General features: G+C 37.9%; 1 pseudogene; it reads right to left on the minus strand.

The window, feature by feature from the left end:
• Positions 1 to 16,596: 16,596 nt before the first annotated feature.
• Positions 16,597 to 17,525, minus strand: LOC133092951 (uncharacterized; annotated as a pseudogene).
• Positions 17,526 to 18,817: the final 1,292 nt, after the last annotated feature.

The raw sequence follows: 18,817 nt of genomic DNA on the forward strand, positions 1-18,817 counted from the left end.
CCATTACTGCTGCCACAGTGGACGAGTTCAGCAGATTTCTTAGTTCTTAGAGCCCTGATACTTCAAATGGATTTGATGACACTGCATACCATGGATTACTAAAATTCTCCTTTTTGCCTGCAAGGGGGTCATTCCCACATTCATACTCTAACATATGAACAACTCTATGCCACATAATTTCTTGAGGATTTTTTCCCTAGGACCATTCCTTATAGGCAAAAGTGTGTCTGCCACATTTCAACCAGGTAAACGGAAATCACTCTGAATACTCAAAGTAGCAAATTCAATGCAGGATATTAGTTTCACAGTGATGGAAGAGCTAAGGGGATGGTGAAGTGAACCAGAGATTAGTAACATCAGGAAGCTGCTTCCACCCATAAGTGAGGATCAATATTAAGAGAGCCTGAGGCCAGGGTACCTGGCATTAGCTGGGAGTATAGCAGGAATAGAGGCTACAGAGAAGCCATAGTCATCTCTGGAGATATAGCTGCTGCCAGAGATGTTGTTCAAAGTAGAAAAGGAGAAATATCCCAGCTTCTCCCTGACTCCTGGTCTCATCCCTCAAACTCCTGCCATTGCTGGGAGTCAATCCTCCTGTGATACTGAGGGAAACACTGGAAAGTTTAGGAAGAGATCTGAGAGCAAACAGTCCCTGGATCTACAAATAAATAAAAGTTGTTGCTCTTTCCAGAACAGAGTGGTTTACTAAGGAGGAGAAACAATTTCCCCCTCCACCTTGGAGTGAACTGTTTTGGTTACATTGAGCAGCTACCACTGTGTAATGAGGAGGGCATCAGGCACCATGTGCATAATCTACCTAGAATAAAGCTATTACAAGAAAAAAAATGGACCAACTATGCATTAGGACATTTACCAGGAGAAAGAAATTGAGGAGAAACAAGCATTTACTTTTCAAAAATAAAGGAAAGAAGATTTGGTAAAATTGCTGTTAAAAGACAATGTGATAGAGACTCAAACACACAGTACAGCCAGACCAAGGAGGTTGAGGATGTTTTTAGAACACAGGAACTGTATCCATTTAACTAGCTTTATCCCACATGAGAGATGGCATTGTGAGGAGGTAGTAAATGTTTTTAGATTATGGTGATAATTGTTCTTCCTGATGAAATAGTGAAAGACTGTAGGTAATTACATGGAATTTGGATGCAAGGAAATGAAGTGGTCAACACATTAATTGAGGCTGGGGTTTGAGGACAAGGTGATGGAGTAGAAGGACCTGAGTGCACCTCCTCTCACAAAAACACCCAAATCACAACAAACTGATGAACAACCATCAATGAAAAAGACTGGAACCTACCAAAAATGTTATTCTACTTTGAAAGACAAGGAAGCCACAATGAGACAGTAGGAGGGGGTGCATTAACAATACAATTAAATCTCATACAGGCTGGGTAGGCAATCCACAAACTGGAAAATAATTATACCACAGAGGTTCTCCCACAGGAGTGAGAGTTCTAAGCCCCATGTCAGGCTCCCCAGGAGTCTGGAATCGGGAAGAGGAGCCCCCACAGCATTCGTCTTTGAATGTCAGTGGGGCTTGATCACAAGAATTCCACAGGACTGGGGGAAACAGAAACACCACTCTTGGAGGGCACACACAAGGTCTTGTGCACACTGAGACCCAGGGGGAAAAGCAGTGACTTCATAGGAGCCTGGGCCAGACCAACCTTCTGGACTTGGAGGGTCTCATAGGGAGGTGGGGGAGGGGGTGGCTGTGGCTCACTGAGCAGAAAAGGACACTGGTGGCAGAGGTACTAGGGAGTACTCATTGTCGTGAGCTGTCCTGGAGGCCGCCATTTTGATGCCAAGACCTGACCCCATCCAACAGCCCTTAGGTTCCAGTGCTGGGATGCCTCAGGCCAAACAACAAACAGGGCAGGAATACAGCCCCACCCATCAACAGACAGGCTGCTTAAAGTCGTCCTGAACCCACAACCACCTCTAAATACACTCCTTGACATGGCACTGCCCACTACAGGGAAAAGACCCAGGTCCACCCACCAGTGGGCAGGAACCAGCCCCTCCCACCAGGAAGCCTGCACAACCTTATTAGACCAGTGTCAACCACCAGGGGGGCAGACACCAGAGCAAGAGGAACTACAATCCTGCAGCCTGTGGGACTGCAAACACAGAAAGTTAGACAAGATAATATGGCAGAGGAATATGTTCCAGACAAAGGAACAAGATAAAACCCCAGAAGAACAACTAAGTGAAGTGGAGATAAGCAATCATCTGGAAAAAGAATGCAGAGTAATTATAGTAAAAATGATCCAAGATCTCAGAAAAAAGAATGGAGGCACAGATCGAGAAGATACAAGAAATGTTAAACAAAGAGCTAGAATATATAAAAAACAAGCAAACAGAGATGAACAATACAATAACTGAAATGAAAAATACACTAGAAGGAATCAATAGCAAAATCAATGAGTCAGAAGAACAGACAAGTGAGCTGGAAGACAGAATGGTGGAAATCACTGCCATGGAACAGAATAAAGAAAAAAGGATGAAAAGAAATGAGGAAAGTTTAAAGGACCTCTGGGACAACATAAAATGCACCCATATCTGCATTATAGGGGTGACAGAAGGAGAAGAGAGAGAAAAACGTCCTGAGAAAAAATTTGAAGAGATAATAGCTGAAAATTTCCCTAAAATGGGAAAGGAAACATTCATCCAAGTCCAGGAAGCAAAGAGAGTCCCATACAAGATAAACCCAAGGAGGAACACACCAAGACACATATTAATCAAACTGACAAACATTAAAGACAAAGAGAAAATATTAAAGGCAACAAGGGAAAAACAACAAATAACATACAAGGGAATCCCTATATGGTTATCAGCTGATTTTTCAGCAGAAACTCTGCAGGTCAGAAGGGAGTGGCACAATATATTTAAAGTGATGAAAGGGAAAAACCTACAACCAAGAGTACACTAGCCAGCAAGGCTCTCATTCAGATTTGATGGAGAAATCAAAAGTTTTACAGACAAGCAAAAGCTAAGAGAATTCAGCACCACCAAACCAGCTTTACAACAAATGCTAAAGGAACTTCTCTAGGCAGAAAAAAAAAGGTCCCCACTAGAAATAAGGAAATTACAAATGGGAAAGCTCACTGGTAAGAGCAAATATACAGTGAAGGTATGAAATCATCCACAAACAAATACGATATCATAACCAGCACTGATGAAAAGAGGAGAGTACAAATGAAGGATATTGGAAATGCATTTGAAGTTAAGAGACCAGCAACTTAAAACAATCTTGTATATATAGACTGCTATATCAAAACCACTTGGGAACCACAAACCAAAAATCTACAATAGATATACACACAAAAAAGAAAAAGGAATCCAAACACAACACTAAAGATAGTCATCAAATCACAAAAGAAGAGAACAAAAGAGGAAGGGAAGAAAAGAGACCTACAGAAAAAAATAAAAAGATTTTTAAATGTCAACAAGAACATATATATCAGTAATTACCTTAAATGTAAATGGATTAATTGTTCCAACCGAAAGACAGACCGGCTGAATAGATACAAAAACAAGACCAATATAATATGCTGTCTACAAGAGACCCACTCCAGATCTAGGGACACATAAAGACTGAAAATGAGGGCATGGAAAAAGTTATTCCATGCAAATGGAAACCAAAAGAAAGCTGGGGTAGCAACACTCATATCAGACAAAATAGACTTTAAAATAAAGAATGTTACAAGAGTCAAGGAAGGACACTACATAATAATCAAAGGATCAATCCAAGAACAACATAAAACAATTGTTAAATATATATGCACCCAGCATAGGAGCACCTCAATATATAAGGCAAATGCTAACAGCCGTAAAAAGAGAAACTGACAGTAACAAAATAATAGTGGGGGACGTTAACACCCTACTTATATCAATGGGCAGATTATCCAGACAGAAAATCGATAAGGAAACACGGGCCTTACATGACACATTAGATCATATGGACTTAATTGATATTTATAGAGCATTCCATCTGAAAGCAGCAGAAAACATGTTCTTTTCAAGTGCACATGGAACATTCTCCAGGACAGATCACATGCTGGGCTATAAAGCAAGCCTTGATAAATTTAAGAAAATTGAAATCATATCAAGCATCTTTTCCAACCACAAGCTACAAGATTAGAAATCAACTACAAGAAAAAAACTGTAAAAAACACAAACACGTGGAGGCTAAACAATATGCTACTGAACAACCAATGGATCACTGAAGAAATCAAAGAGGAAATCAAAAAATACCTAGAGATAAAAGAAAATGAAAACACAATGATCCAAAAACCTATGGCACACAGCAAAAGCAGTTCTAAAAGTGAAGTTGATAGCAATATAATCTTACTTCAGGAATTAAGAAAATAAACAACCAAACCTTACACCTAAGGCAGCTAGAGAAAGGAGAACAAACAAAACCCAAAGTTAGCAGAAGGAAAGAAATCATAAAGATCAGAGCAGAAATAAATGAAATAGAGATGAAGAAAACAATATAAAAGATCAATGAAACTAAAAGCTGGTTCTTTGAAAAGATAAACAAAATTGATAAACCTTTAGCCACACTCATCAAGAAAAAAAGAGAGACGGCTCAAATCAATAAAATTAGAAATGAAAAAGGAGAAGTTACAATGGCACTGGAGAAATACAATGGATCATAAGAGACTACTACAAGCAACTATTTGCCAATCAAATGGACAACCTAGAGAAATAGACAAATTCTTAGAAAGGTACAATCTTCCAAAACTGAACCAGGAAGAAATAGGAAATATGCTGACCAATCACAAGCACTGAAATTGAAACAGTGATTTAAAAACTCCCAACAAACAAAAGTTCAGGACCAGATGGCTTCACAGGAGAATCCTATCAAACAATTAGAGAATACTTAATACCTATCCTTCTCAAACTATTCCAAAGAACTGCAGAGGAAGAAACATTCCCAAACTCATTCTATGAGACCACCATCACCCTGATACTAAAACCAGATAAAGATACGAAAAAAAAAAAAGAAAATTACAGGCCAATATTACTGATGAACATAGATGCAAAAATCCTCAACAAAATACTAGCAAACAGAATCCAACAACACATTAAAGGATCATACACCATGATCAAGTGGGGTTTATCCCAGGGATGCAAGGATTTTTCAGTATCCACAGATGAATCAGTGTGATACACCACATCAACAAATTGAAGAATAAAAACCATATGATCATCTCAATAGATGCAGAAAAAGCTTTTGACAAATTTCAACACCAATTTATGATAAAAACTCTCCAGAAAGTGGGCAAAGAGGGAACCTACCTCAACATAGTAAAGGCCATATATGACAAACCCACAGCAAGCATCATACTCAATGTAGAAAAACTGAAAGCATTTCCTCTAAGATCAGGAACAAGACAAAAATGTCCACTCTCACCACTATTATTCAACAGAGTTTTGGAAATCCTAGCCACAGCAATCAGAGAAGAAAAAGAAATAAAAGGAATCCAAATTGAAAAAGAAGAAGTATAACTGTCACTGTTCGCAGATGACATGATACTATACGTAGAAAACCCTAAAGATGCTACCAGAAAACTACTAGAGCTCAGCAATGAATTCCATAAATTTGCAGGATACAGAATTAACACACAAAAATCTGTTACATTTCTATACACTAACAACAAAAGATCAGAAAGAGAAATTAAGGAAACAATCCCATTTACCATCACATCAAAAAGAACAAAATACCTAGGAATAAAACTACCTAAGGAGGCAAAGACCTGTACTCTGAAAACCATAAGACACTGCTGAAAGAAATTGAAGATGACACAAACAGATGGAAAGATATACCATGTTCTTGGATTGGAAGAATTAATATTGTCAAAATGACTATACTATCCAAGGTAATATACAGATACAATGCAATCCCTATCAAATTACCAATGGCATATTTTGCAGATCTAGAACAAAAAAATCTTAAAATTTGTATGGAAACACAAAAGATCCTGTATAGCCAAAGCAATCTTGAGAAAGAAAAACACAGATGGAGGGATCAGGCTCCCTGACCTCATATACTATACTATAAAGCTACAGTAATGAAAGCAGTATAGTACCGGTACAAAGTGAGACTTATAGATCAGTAAAACAGAATAGAAAGCCCAGAAATAAACCCACATACCTATGGTCCATAAATCTACGACAAAGGAAGCGAGAATATACAATGAAGAAAAGACAGTCTCTTCAATAAGTGGTGCTGGGAAAACTGGACAGCTATATGTAATAGAATGAAATTAGAACATTCTCTAAAACCATACAGAAAAATAAACTTAAAATGGATTAAAGACCTAAATGAAAGACCAGATACTATAAAACTCTTAGAGGAAAACATAGGAAGAACACTCTTTGACATAAATTGCAGCAATATCTTTTTGAATCCACCCCCTAGAGTAATGAAAATAAAAACAAAAATATACAAATGGGACCTAATTAAACTCAAAAGCTTTTGCACAGCAAAGGAATCCATAAACAAGACGAAAAGACAACCCACAGAATGGGGGAAAATATTTGCAAATGATGTGACCAACAAGAGATTAATCTCCAAAATTGACAAACAGCTCATGCAGCTCAATATCAAAAAACCAACAACCCTATGAAAAAAATGAGAAGACCTAAATAAACATTTCTCCAAAGAAGACATACAGATGGCCAAGAGACACATGAAAATATACTCAACATCGCTAATTATTAGTGAAATGCAAATCAAAACTACAATGAGATATCACTTCACACCAGTCAGAATGGCCATCATCAAAAAGTCTACAAACAATAAATGATGGAGAGGGGGTGGAGAAAAGGGAACCCTCCTACACTGTTGATGGGAATGTAAATTGGTACAACCACTATGGAGAACAGTATAGAGGTTCCTTAAGAAACTAAAAATAGAACTACCATATGATCTAGCAATCCCACTCCTGGGCATATGTCTGGAGAAAAACATGGTTTGAAAGGATACATGCACTCCAGTGTTCGCTGCAGCACTGCTTACAATAGCCAAGACATGGAAGCAACCTAAATATCTATCGACAGATGAATGGATAAAGAAGATGTAGAACATATATACAAAGGAATATTACTCAGCCATTAAAAAGAATGAAATAATGCCATTTTCAGCAACATGGATGGACTTGGAGATTGTCATACTAAGTGAAGTAAGTCAGACAGAGAAAGGCAAATATTGTATGATATCCCTTATATGTGGAATCTGAAAAAAAAGGTACAAATGAACTTATTTACAAAACAGAAATAGACCCAAAGACACAGGAAACAAACTTATGGTTACCAAAGGGGAAGGATGCGGAGAGATAAATTAGGAGTCTGGGATTTACATATACACACTACTATATATGAAATAGATAACCAACAAGGACCTACTGTATAGCACAGGGAACTCTACTCATATAGGTAATAACCTATACGGGAAAATAATCTGAAAAAGAATGGATATACGTATATTTATAACTGAATCACTTTGCTATATACCTGAAACTAACACACTGTAAATCAACTATGCTCTAGTATAAAATAATTTTAAAAAGTGTTTATTGAAATTTATTTGATTATTAATTTTCCAGTGGAAGTCATAGAAGCCAACATGGATTGTTAAAATTTGGTTGGACACACCATAAAAGATTTTTTTAAAAAAACTAAATAAGTAAGGGCAAGGCTGGATAACCTGTTATGTCTTTAGTGTTGTATGTAACATTATCTTCTGTGTTGGATATAATTATTTATAGGAATGCTGTAAATTATTTTTTTTAATTCTACATTTCTATTTTGCAACCATTGAGTAATTCAATCCTGCTCACTGAATGCATGGGATGAACAAAATTTCTAAATTATACACAGGTTTGAACATTGGCTCCTTGAAGGACAAGCTATGATAAAAATATAAATTCCAGGATGTCAAATTCCTAAGGGAATTGTGTCTCTCCTGCTTTTTTCCTGTTAAGATTACATAAACACCAATGGCCTTTGTTGCAAAGAGATTTGGAATTTTCCTTTGTTCCACTGTGTACAACATTGTCATTACTGAATTTTTGTAGTCTAGTCTTCCACTGACATCTGAAGAAGTGGTCAAATAAACTTCCAATTAGATTATTCTTTCCAAAATTTTCTTGCCCCGGGAAAATATTAATGCTGATGTCTAAATAGGTTATAGCAGTATATTTTTTAAAAATACACGTAGAATCAGAGAACTTTTAGAGCTAGAAGAAGTCTTAGAGGTATTCTAGTTTTGTTTACCCTATTTCATAGATGAGGAAACACAACAAGGATATTTAGTAATTTTTCCAGAAGCACATAGGCTGTTAGTGACAGTCAGGTCAGGAATACATTTTTTTCAGATAATCTAAGAAAGCATTCTTTCGGTAATATTTCATTGCACAGTAAGACTTCATTTTGGGGGGAGCATGTGATGTGGTTCTTCTTTGTGATCATGAATAGTTGCAAACAACACATAGACTTTTTTATTCTTGAAGAAAAATAAGACTGGCTTATCCAGGGGGTAACTCGTTCCTCACTATTCTCAGCTTCAGGTTATTTGTACATAAATTCTTCAGTTCAGAGTCATCTTACAAACTGTTTTTCTCTTGTTTGTCTATGTTGAATTCCTTCCAAAATTTTCAGCTTTCGTTTCTGCCTTCCTCTCTCAACCTGAAGCCTTTTTTAATCTCGGCTATTCAAGATGGAACTCTCTTATCATCTTTGAATTTATAGTTTAATGTACTACAACAGACAAGAACTGGAAGTTAAAAATACAAAGCCAAGACAGCCTAGAAATAAACGCACATACTTATAGTCAATTAATCTACGACAAAGGAGGCTTGAATGGATATGTAATGGAGAAAAGACAGTCTCTCCAATAAGTGGTGCTGGGAAAACTGGACAGCTACATGTAAAAGAGTAAAATTAGAACACTCTCTGACACCATACACAAAAATAAACTCAAAATAGATTAAAGACCTAAATGTAAGACCGGAAACCCTAAAACTCCTAGAGGAAAACAGGCAGAACACTCTTTGACATAAATCGTAGCAATATTTTTTTGGATCTGTCTCCTAAAGCAAGGGAACTAAAGCAAAAATAAGCAAATGGGACCTAATTAAACATAAAAGCTTTTGCACAGCAAAGGAAACCATCAACAAAAGGAACCATCAGTTTTCTCCTACTGAATAGGAGAACATATTTGCAAATGACATGACTAATAAGGGGTTTATATCCAAAATACATAAACAACTCATACAATTCAACATCAAAAAAAAAAGAAAAAATCCAATTAAAAAAAGGGCAGAAGACCTGAATAGACATTTTTCCAAAGAGGAAATGCAGATGAACAACAGGCACATGAAATGGCTCAATATCACTAATCATCAGGGAAACACAACCAAAACCACAATAAGATATCACCTCACACCTGTCAAAATGGCTGTCACCAAATATCAAACAACAAATTTTGGTAAGGATGTGGAGAAAAGGGAACCCTTGTACACTGTTGGTGGGAATGTAAATTGGTACAGCCACTATGAAAACAGTATGGAGGATTCTAAAAAAACTAAAAATAGGACTACAATATGACCCAGAAATTCCACTTTTGGGTATATATCTGAAAAAAACAAAAACATTAATTTGAAAAGGTACATGGGGTCTTCCCTGGTGGCACAGGGGTTAAGAATCCGCCTGCCAATGCAGGGGACATGGGTTCGAGCCCTGGTCCGGGAAGATCCCACATGCCACAGAGCAACTAAGCTGGCGAGCCACAACTACTGAAACCCACGAGCCACAACTACTGAAGCCCGTGTGCCTAGAGCCCATGCTCCGCAACAAGAGAAGCTACCGCAATGAGAAGCCCGCATACCACAGTGAAGAGTAGCCCCCGGTCGCCACAACTTAGAGAAAGCCTGCGCACAGCAACAAAGACCCAATGCAGCCAAAAATAAATAAAATAAATAAATTTATATTAAAAAAGAACTTGTAAAAATTTTTTTAAAAAAGAAAAGATACATGCACCCTAATGTTCATAGCAGCATTATTTACAATTGCCGAGATATGGAAGCAACCTAAGGGTCCATTAGCAGATGAATGGTTAAAGAAGATGTGGTAAATACACACAACGGAATAGCACTCAGCCATAAAAAAGAATGAAATTTTGCTATGTGCAACAACAAGGATGGACTTGGAGGGTATTATGCTAAGTGAAATTAGTCAGACATAGAAAGAAAAATACTGTATGATATCACTTATATGTGGAATCTAAAAAATACAACAAATAGTGAATATAACAAAATAGAAATAGACTCACAGATATAGAGAACAAACTAGTGGTTACCAGTGGGGAGAAGGAAGGGGGGTTGGCCACACAGGAGTAGGGGATTAAGAGATACAAATGATCATGTATAAAGTAAGCTGCAAGAATATATTGTACAACAGGGGCAATATAGCCAATATTTTATAATAACTATAAATGGAGTATAACCTTTAAAAATTGTGAATCATTATATTCTACACCTGAAACGTATAATACTGTACATCAACTATACTTCAATTAAAAAAAATAAGCAGTTGAAAACCACCCTGCTAGGCAGGAACATCAGAAGTAGAGAATTAAATGTTTGCAGGTTCTCAATCCATGGCATTTCAGGAGCAAAAACAGACACAGCCTCTGACTCGGGAGAGAGCATTTACCTGAGAGCCTGCCGTTTCCTCCTCTTCCTCCTCATGCTTTGGATTGTATCCTCAGGCAAGATTATGTTGCGGAATCACATCTGCATCTTGAGAACATACCTTCAAAGGCATCAGCACACCTCCTTCGCCTGCTCCCACTGCATCCACAGAAAGAAGGACCTTGAAATGCTGAAAATGCCAACCTCTCCAGTCTTTTGTCTCAGGAGAAATTCAGGAACAATGAACTCCTAGATGAAGACCAAATTGTGATTTGTTTTCTTTCCTGTCTGCATGTGCTCTCCCCTTACACAGACACCCAAAAATTCTGCTACAGCATGAAGTCTGTTGGTTGCACTGACCTGCCCCGTCCAAACACATGCAGAGCAGGTTCTGTTACCCGCCCTTGGACCAATGCCTGGACGCAACTCTCACAGATATACCCAGTAGCCCTCATGCTTAATCCTGGCCTTAGCTTATAATCACCTGGAGCACTTAATTAAAATAGCATTGATGTTTCCACCCAGATCAATAGACGGGCTCTGAGGGGGAGGCACAGGTGATGTTATTTCTCAATACTCCTCATGTGATCCAAATGGATGGGAACCACTTAGCTAAGCATTCCTTTTAAAGCTTTAAAGTGCATGCAAAATCCCTTAAGGATAAGGGGCCCCAATCTAAGAAGCTATGATCCTGCAAGTTTGCACTGGGGCCCATGAAATGACGTCTTTAACAAATATTTTGCTGCTTATGTTGTTCCAGCAGACTCGTTTTCAGCAGCACTGAGTTTGAGGTGTCACACAGCACACCTGAGTCCTCTGCATGCCATGAAGCTTTGGGAAGGGAACATCCAGGACTTCGGGCTCCCATGGGCCAATTCCTAGTGTCTGAGCTCATCCTGGAATTGGCGTGGCTGTGTTGTCACCTAGAGCACATGCGGTGGCCATGGAGAGAATCACATGGTGCTTCAGGGTTGCGTAAAAGGTTCCCCTCAGAATTCTACCCAATGCTACCCTTTGTCCTCGAGTCCTTTAGCCCCCTGTCTCCTCAGGGCCCATTTGATTCACGGGGCAATCCATGGTCCACAGGTGAGCAAAGCCTCCATCCCCAGGAGACCTGAGGCATGAAAGTGTTTACATCACAGCTTGGCCTGAAAATAAACCAAAGACAGCAGCAGAGGATAGATTAGCATTTTATGTTTGGAATGGAGAGAAACCCTTCCAAATGATGCCATGAATGCACATTTAATGATGCACAAAGGAAGCTATGATACATGCTAAGTAACAAAGGAGATTATAACTGGAAAAAAATGCAAAGCCACACACCAATATCCTGTAAGTAGGACTTCCCTTTACCATGGAGACACGTTGAAGTGGCATGTACACAGACAGATTTGCCCTGAAGCAAACGAGGCTAAAGCTTCAAGGCCCCTTCCCAAGCCCTGGGATGCATCCCAGCATTCATGTTGACATATGTTTTTGCAAATATTTCAAAAATAAGCTATTTTAACCACAATCATTTCAGAGCACTCTCTTTTTCACTCAGATGGTCCTTATTACACTTTCCCTGCATGGGGTAGTGTGGATTAAGCTAAGGGAAAGTTTAGTTGGTAGATATACACAGTTTGGATTTGGATTGAGTGGGATATATTTATAGCATTCTCAAACATTTCCAGGGGTAGATAAGTAATCATATCCTAATGTAATGGCTTCTAGGAATACTTCAGCCCCTCACTGTGCTGTTTCAAAAGGGGCTGAGAGCATGTTACTTTATGAACAGGTCCTGTGAGGGTTCCACTACCAAGTATAAGAAGAAGGTACTGGAAAAGGAACATGTTTGAAATGTGATAATAAAAGCACGTTGTTTGAAGAATGCTATGTTATACCATATTTGTGTCTTAAGCAGGTAGTTAATACAAATTTACATGATTTTTCTAAGTTTTGTGGTTATAGTATTCAGTCTCTCAAAATCTGTTAGTTGTGATTTCTAATTCTAAATAAATATTCACTTTCATACATAATTTAGCATTCGTTTTGTTTCTTTTTCTTGAAAAGCCCCCTATCCCCAAACTTTTATGTCTCAGGTCCCACAAATCATAGATCAGCCCTTGGGTGAATAACTTCCTGGAGAGAATCCTTTTTGGCTTCGGGACAGCCTGATCCTGGCTCATTCCAGGAGCCAGAACTGAGCCAGGCAGGGGTAAGAAAGACCTATTATGAACAACCAAAGAAGTCAAAACCTCTTCTGAGAAGTGCAATAAAAAGATCCACATCAGAAAGGGTTGAATTCTGTTGACAAGTCGAAGGGGCTCATCATGGGGCCAGGAAATAGATGAGTTCAGAAGTTTCACAGGCCCAGATGTACCACAGAGAGCAAGGAGCAGTGGTTCCATCAAAGAACATTTCCATGAAAAAGCTGGCATTCCTAAGACTTGTTTTCATGAATGTGCACTGCCTAATAGGAGGGTAGTTTGGCCTATTTCAAATAGTCAGTACAGACACTACGTCCACTGACAATTGTCAAGGGAAAAAGATTTAACACACACATGACTTCAAGACCACAGCCCCTAGGCATTGAAATCACCACTTTGTTTTCCTTGTATTAGTATTTTTAGCATATACGGTTGGCCCTCCATTTAGCATAAATGGAGAAGAAGAAAAGATGTTATGTTGTACACACAAACACACCCAAATTCTAGGGTTCTGGGAGAGGGAGATTTCTCCTGCTCTGTTTTTTGTTTTTGTTTTTAATAGATCTTTATTGGAGCATAATTGCTTCACAATACTGTGTTAGTTTCTGTTGTACAACAAAGTGAATCAGCCGTATGCTACTGATGAACCTAGTGGCAGGGCAGGAATAAATACGTAGACATCGAGAATGAACTTGAGGACACAGTGCGGGGGAGGAGGAAGCTGTGGCGAAGTGAGAGTAGCATCGATATATATACACTTCCTGCTGTGTTTTTATGGGATTTGGAGGAAGAAGAAAATGGGAATTACTTCCCTCTTGCACAAGTTTATGTTAATCTGATTTCTGATGCAGAAATTCGACTAGACTTTTTGATTACTCATCATGGTATATCAGTCATGAAATTAGCTGCCCAGTAATTTAGTTCGGGGACCACAGCTAGTCTGCGGTATAAGCAGTTTAGAAGCCAGGCATCCCATCACCCAGAGTAGGGCATTTATACTCTTTCTTACTTATATTTTATATGTGAACGTGAGCAAACCATAGGCACTCAATATTAATTTTTTAGTAGATTGAGAAACCAGCTGGTGCAGTGGAAAAGAAGTGAGCTTTGAAGTTACACAGACTGAACATTCAATCCTAATTCTGCTTTGGACAAGTGATCTAAAATCTCTACAACTCAGCTTTCTCATCTGTAATGTGGGAATTAAAAAACCCACCTCGGAAAGTTGTGTGAGGATTCAATGGAGTGACTGTTGTGTCCTTCTTACAAGTGCCTAGTAAACTGGGGCCGTTAGTAATTGATACAGGAAATCATACTCTTCCCGGGAAGTCTAGTGTTTAACAGGCATATATACATTATCTCCTTTAATCCACATATCTACTTCACAATGCAGGGATAACCATATCTTTTTGTACTGATGAGGAAGAATACTTTTTCCCACATCAAACAACTGACAATTAGAGAGTAAAAAGGTCAAAACCCAATCTTGCAATTTCTTAGCTTTCTGACAGAGAGCCTGCAAGTTAAGATATTGTGTGTTTTTAAATGATTTATTCCATTACCATTAGTCCTGCCCCAACACACACTCAGGGTGTGAGAAATGAGAATACTTCATAAACATTAACCTAATTATAAAATAATCAGGTTTAAAATGTAACACTGATTCTTTCATCAGAGAAGAGGAGAGCTCATCCCTAAAGAGCTAGTGAGTTGACATTTTCAAATGAAAACTATGATAAGATGTCAACAGAAAGAAGCTATAATTCTTCCAACCCATTATTCACTATTTTAATGAGATTTGAGATTGACCTAAGTAGAAAAATAACCAGGATCCTTCAGACCAGAGGAATATGTTGAATGAGTTGATTCTGTATCCCCAAGTTACAAATAATGATCTACAGTTGCAAAATCTGTCTGAACTCTATTTGGCTTGTGAAAGCCACCTTACTCTAGCTTGTTCTAAAGAATCTTCCCCTTTCTGGCTATTTTTAGTTCCTCCTACTGTCTCTTTTATTCTAGTTGGCTAAGAGATTACTAAAATATGTTCACGGCAAATACATTCAGATGTGACAATAGCAAAAACTTTGGGAACAGTGTGGTGTTCTAAGATTCTATTTGGGGGCTTGAATCCTGGCTTTTACTTGTGGCCAAGTGCCCTTGGGCAAGAGCTTCCCTGATCATTTACTCAATTACTCAAATTACTGAAAAATAAGATTGATAAAAAATCATAGTATTTACCTAGTGTTAAACTATTTGCATATTTTACTAGTCTTCATAACTCTATGAAGTAGTTATTTTAAATATCTTCATCTTATGGATGAACACAATGAAATTTAAAAAGGTTATGGAAATTGTCCAAGGACATACAACTTCTAAGTAGCATCATTAAAACTCAAATCCCCATTTTTAAAATATTGCTAACAGCCTCCCAAATAATGCTATCCACATGTTATTTGTGAAAATTCCTTGAGATAAATTCATGTATTGTTCATGGTATATAGAGGACTTTTAGTACATATCCCTTCCTGTCTCTTTGTATCTACTTTTTGTTTTCTCAAAGCAGTTTGCATCTTTTTATTTCACTTGATCTTCATCTGACCAATAGAGAAACTTTGGAAATTTGGGACTAAATGATATCAACAAATTTCCCATGGAACTGGTCCTAGGACCCAGGGTTTCTCCTTTTACGTTTGCCATCTTTTCTCCTCTCGAAACCTGTCAAAATCCTGTAAGAAGTGACTTTTATTTTTAACTTCTCTTGAGTCCTCTCTTCCTTTTTAGGCTTTGGGTAGAAAGGCATATGCTTATTTTCATAAATGGATGAGTGCCTTGATAAGAACCTGATAATACACACTTAAAGTGATTACTCTGATCTTTGGAATCTTCACAGCAGGATGGCCACTCTGAAGAGGACTTTCCCTCCCCTCGCAATGACAAGCCTTAATGGAATCTGGCCTGAGGAGTGTCTGGGCTGTGTGCAGGGCTGGTGTCAGAGCAAGTGCAAGCTAGTTCCCCGAAGCTCAGCCTTTACAACGTGGTACAACTCAAACATTCCTTTAAGGCACCGCCCACCTTTTCCAGTGGGAATCTACTGAAATGATTCTCTTGGAAGCAGTGTGGAGGAATGGGGGAAGGGTGTTAAGTAGGTGTTTTCAGAGGAGATAGTGGATGGGTGAGTGGGTGGAGACAAAAGGGGGAAATGACAAGTAAAGATGGAAAAAATAACCACTACTGCCACCAAAATATTCTGCTCAAGGAATGAGGGAGTACACCTTACAGCTGTTAGCACTGGTCAGCATGTTTTGCATATTTACATATACCAAGTATTTCCAAACAGCCTTGTGTTCGTTTTAAAATCCCACACAGAGATGTCTGGTAAAGCTGTCACTGTGAAAGGGTTATTTTCTTGGTGATGTTTGCAAAACTGCTGTCAAAATTCTGTATATACAACATAAGAGACAGAAGAGTCACTGTCATTACCCACGTTATAGAGAAATCTGGACTAGTCCATTTACCCATCAGACAACAGTCAGAGTGAAACACCCACATTCTAAGGCAAAAAAAAAACACCTGGTTGGTTGAAGCCAATTTTTTATTATTACTTTTGGTTCAATACAAAACAAAAGACAAAACATCACCCAGTGATCCTTGGTTAGTCCTGAACCCACCAAAGTGTGATTTTCTTAGTTACTGCTGACTCTCATCTTTGATTTAGGAGTTGAGATTTTTTTATGAAAAATGCTAACACTGGATGGATTTCTCATATAGCCATTTTCTTTTGGAAACATAAAGCTCCACAAAACCACACATAGCCCATTTGAAAAAGATTAGGGAACTTCCAGCAGAAGGAATGGGGTAGTTTAAAGCTATATTTTCCTTTTAGCAAGATCCACAAGAAAAGGGTAGAGTGTTGTGCTTAAAGGGGAACAGATTTTGTATTTTTTGGCAAGATATTAAATCCTCTGTTGCTATATTTGGCTTCCTGCAAATAGTCTTTTGTACAAGTGCAAAGCAAAGATCAATGCTGGTGTTCTTCATTCAGCCACAGCCAAACTTGGTATGAAAAGTAAAACAGTTGGGCTTAAGTGTTGTTTCAAGAGATTCTAGTTCATTTATTGATCAACAGCATTCTAGAGTCTAGGTACCTACTTTACACATTAAATGTATCAAAACATGTTTGCTTTCCATAATAGTTTTTCCCCTGCTTAACTGATAACAGATGTAAGGATTCAATCTGGACAGAAATGTAAAAGCTTTACCAATGTAGTCAATGTAGTCATATATGGATATTTAGTCTAATGTGTATAAGCAGGTCAAATGAGATGCTTGGAGACTTAGGACATCACAGGATGGGCATATATTCCCAAAAAAGGAAGCAAAACAATTAAATGGTAGTTGATTGTCCCCAGAGAAAACACACTTCAGCTAGGAAGAATCTGTACCAGATGTCCTGCTCACCACCCCCCTGAGTGCCTGTCTGACATAAAGACAACATAACCCTTTGGATTCGAAGACACTATAATAACCACATAAATGTTTGAAATAGCAACAAGAATTTGCTTTATATGCAATTATTTAAGTGAATGTAGATGAATCCTACACAGACGACCATTGCAAACATGGAACACGCCTTTCTAGTTCCAGTGATATATTAAACCCTCTTAGATTAAAAGGCTGATAAAAATTAACTGAAATCTAACAGTAATTGTGGTAGGTTGAATAATGCCCACTCAAAATGTTCACTTCCTAACCCCCAGAACCTGTGAATATGTTACCTTACATTTAAGGACTTTTTAAAAATTAAGAACCTCGAGATGGAGAGATTATCCAATGCAATTACAAAGGTCCTTAAAACTTGTAAAAGAGAGGGTCAGAGTGATCCCATGTGAGAAGGATTTGACCAGCCGTTGTTGGCTTTGAAGATGGAGGAAGGAAGGAGGCCATTAGCCACGGACTCTAGAAGCTGGAAACACCAAAGGAACAGATTCTCCCTTATATCCAGAAAGAATGCAGCTGACAGTTTGATTATAGCCCACCGAGACTGGTGCTGGATATTTGATTTATAGAGCCATAAGATCGTAAATTTGTGTTGTTTTTAGCCATTAAGATTGTGGTAACTTTTTACAGCAACATAGAAAACTCATTACACTTGTCTAGTCTAAATATGGCAGACAGTTGAGAAGGCTGTGCCACATTATTTCACCTGTGATGATGAAGGTCTACTAATCGAAATGCTGATTTCCAGGCTTTGCATTTTCACATTACAAATTCATTTAATAAGAAAATAGAAGGCCCCTGTAGAGAAACTCCAGCTTCCTTTAAAAATAAGGTCTTGGACTTCTCCTTTCCAAGTGCACTTCTTCAATGTCAATGAATTGTCAGGAAAGTTTTGTTTGTTCTTCCACACTACTTACAGAAGCTCCATATCAACAAATGTAAAAGCAAAACAACAAAGTACACCTCTCCCAAAGAGTTAATTGATAACTTCAGAAGCGTTGTGTTAAAAAATTCACAAGCCTCATAGCCCATTTCACTTGCTCTTCTATTATAAGCATTTGTTTTGTAACCATACAATCCTCACTATGACATATAAATCCCTTAGCTGTAGAAATTAACCTCATTAAAAAAAACTAAGGTGGTTTAATTTCTAAAGATATTTGTAATTTGCTTAATTGAATAAGAAGAAAAGAGAGAGCTTTAGTTAATTGTCAAGAAATGCAGACAAAACCAAATTGCTACATTAAAATATAAACATTAAGTTCACATTAAGTTATTTATTGAAAAAATTGAAGATGACATTTGTTTTTATTACAAAGTCCTCCATCATCTCATATCATCAACATATAGTTATGAGACCTGCATTTGAAGAGTGAATAGAAATACAAAAATGTCTCTTCCTCCAAC

Source organism: Eubalaena glacialis, chromosome 6 (assembly GCF_028564815.1).
Source record: "Eubalaena glacialis isolate mEubGla1 chromosome 6, mEubGla1.1.hap2.+ XY, whole genome shotgun sequence".
Lineage (NCBI taxonomy): Eukaryota > Metazoa > Chordata > Mammalia > Artiodactyla > Balaenidae > Eubalaena > Eubalaena glacialis.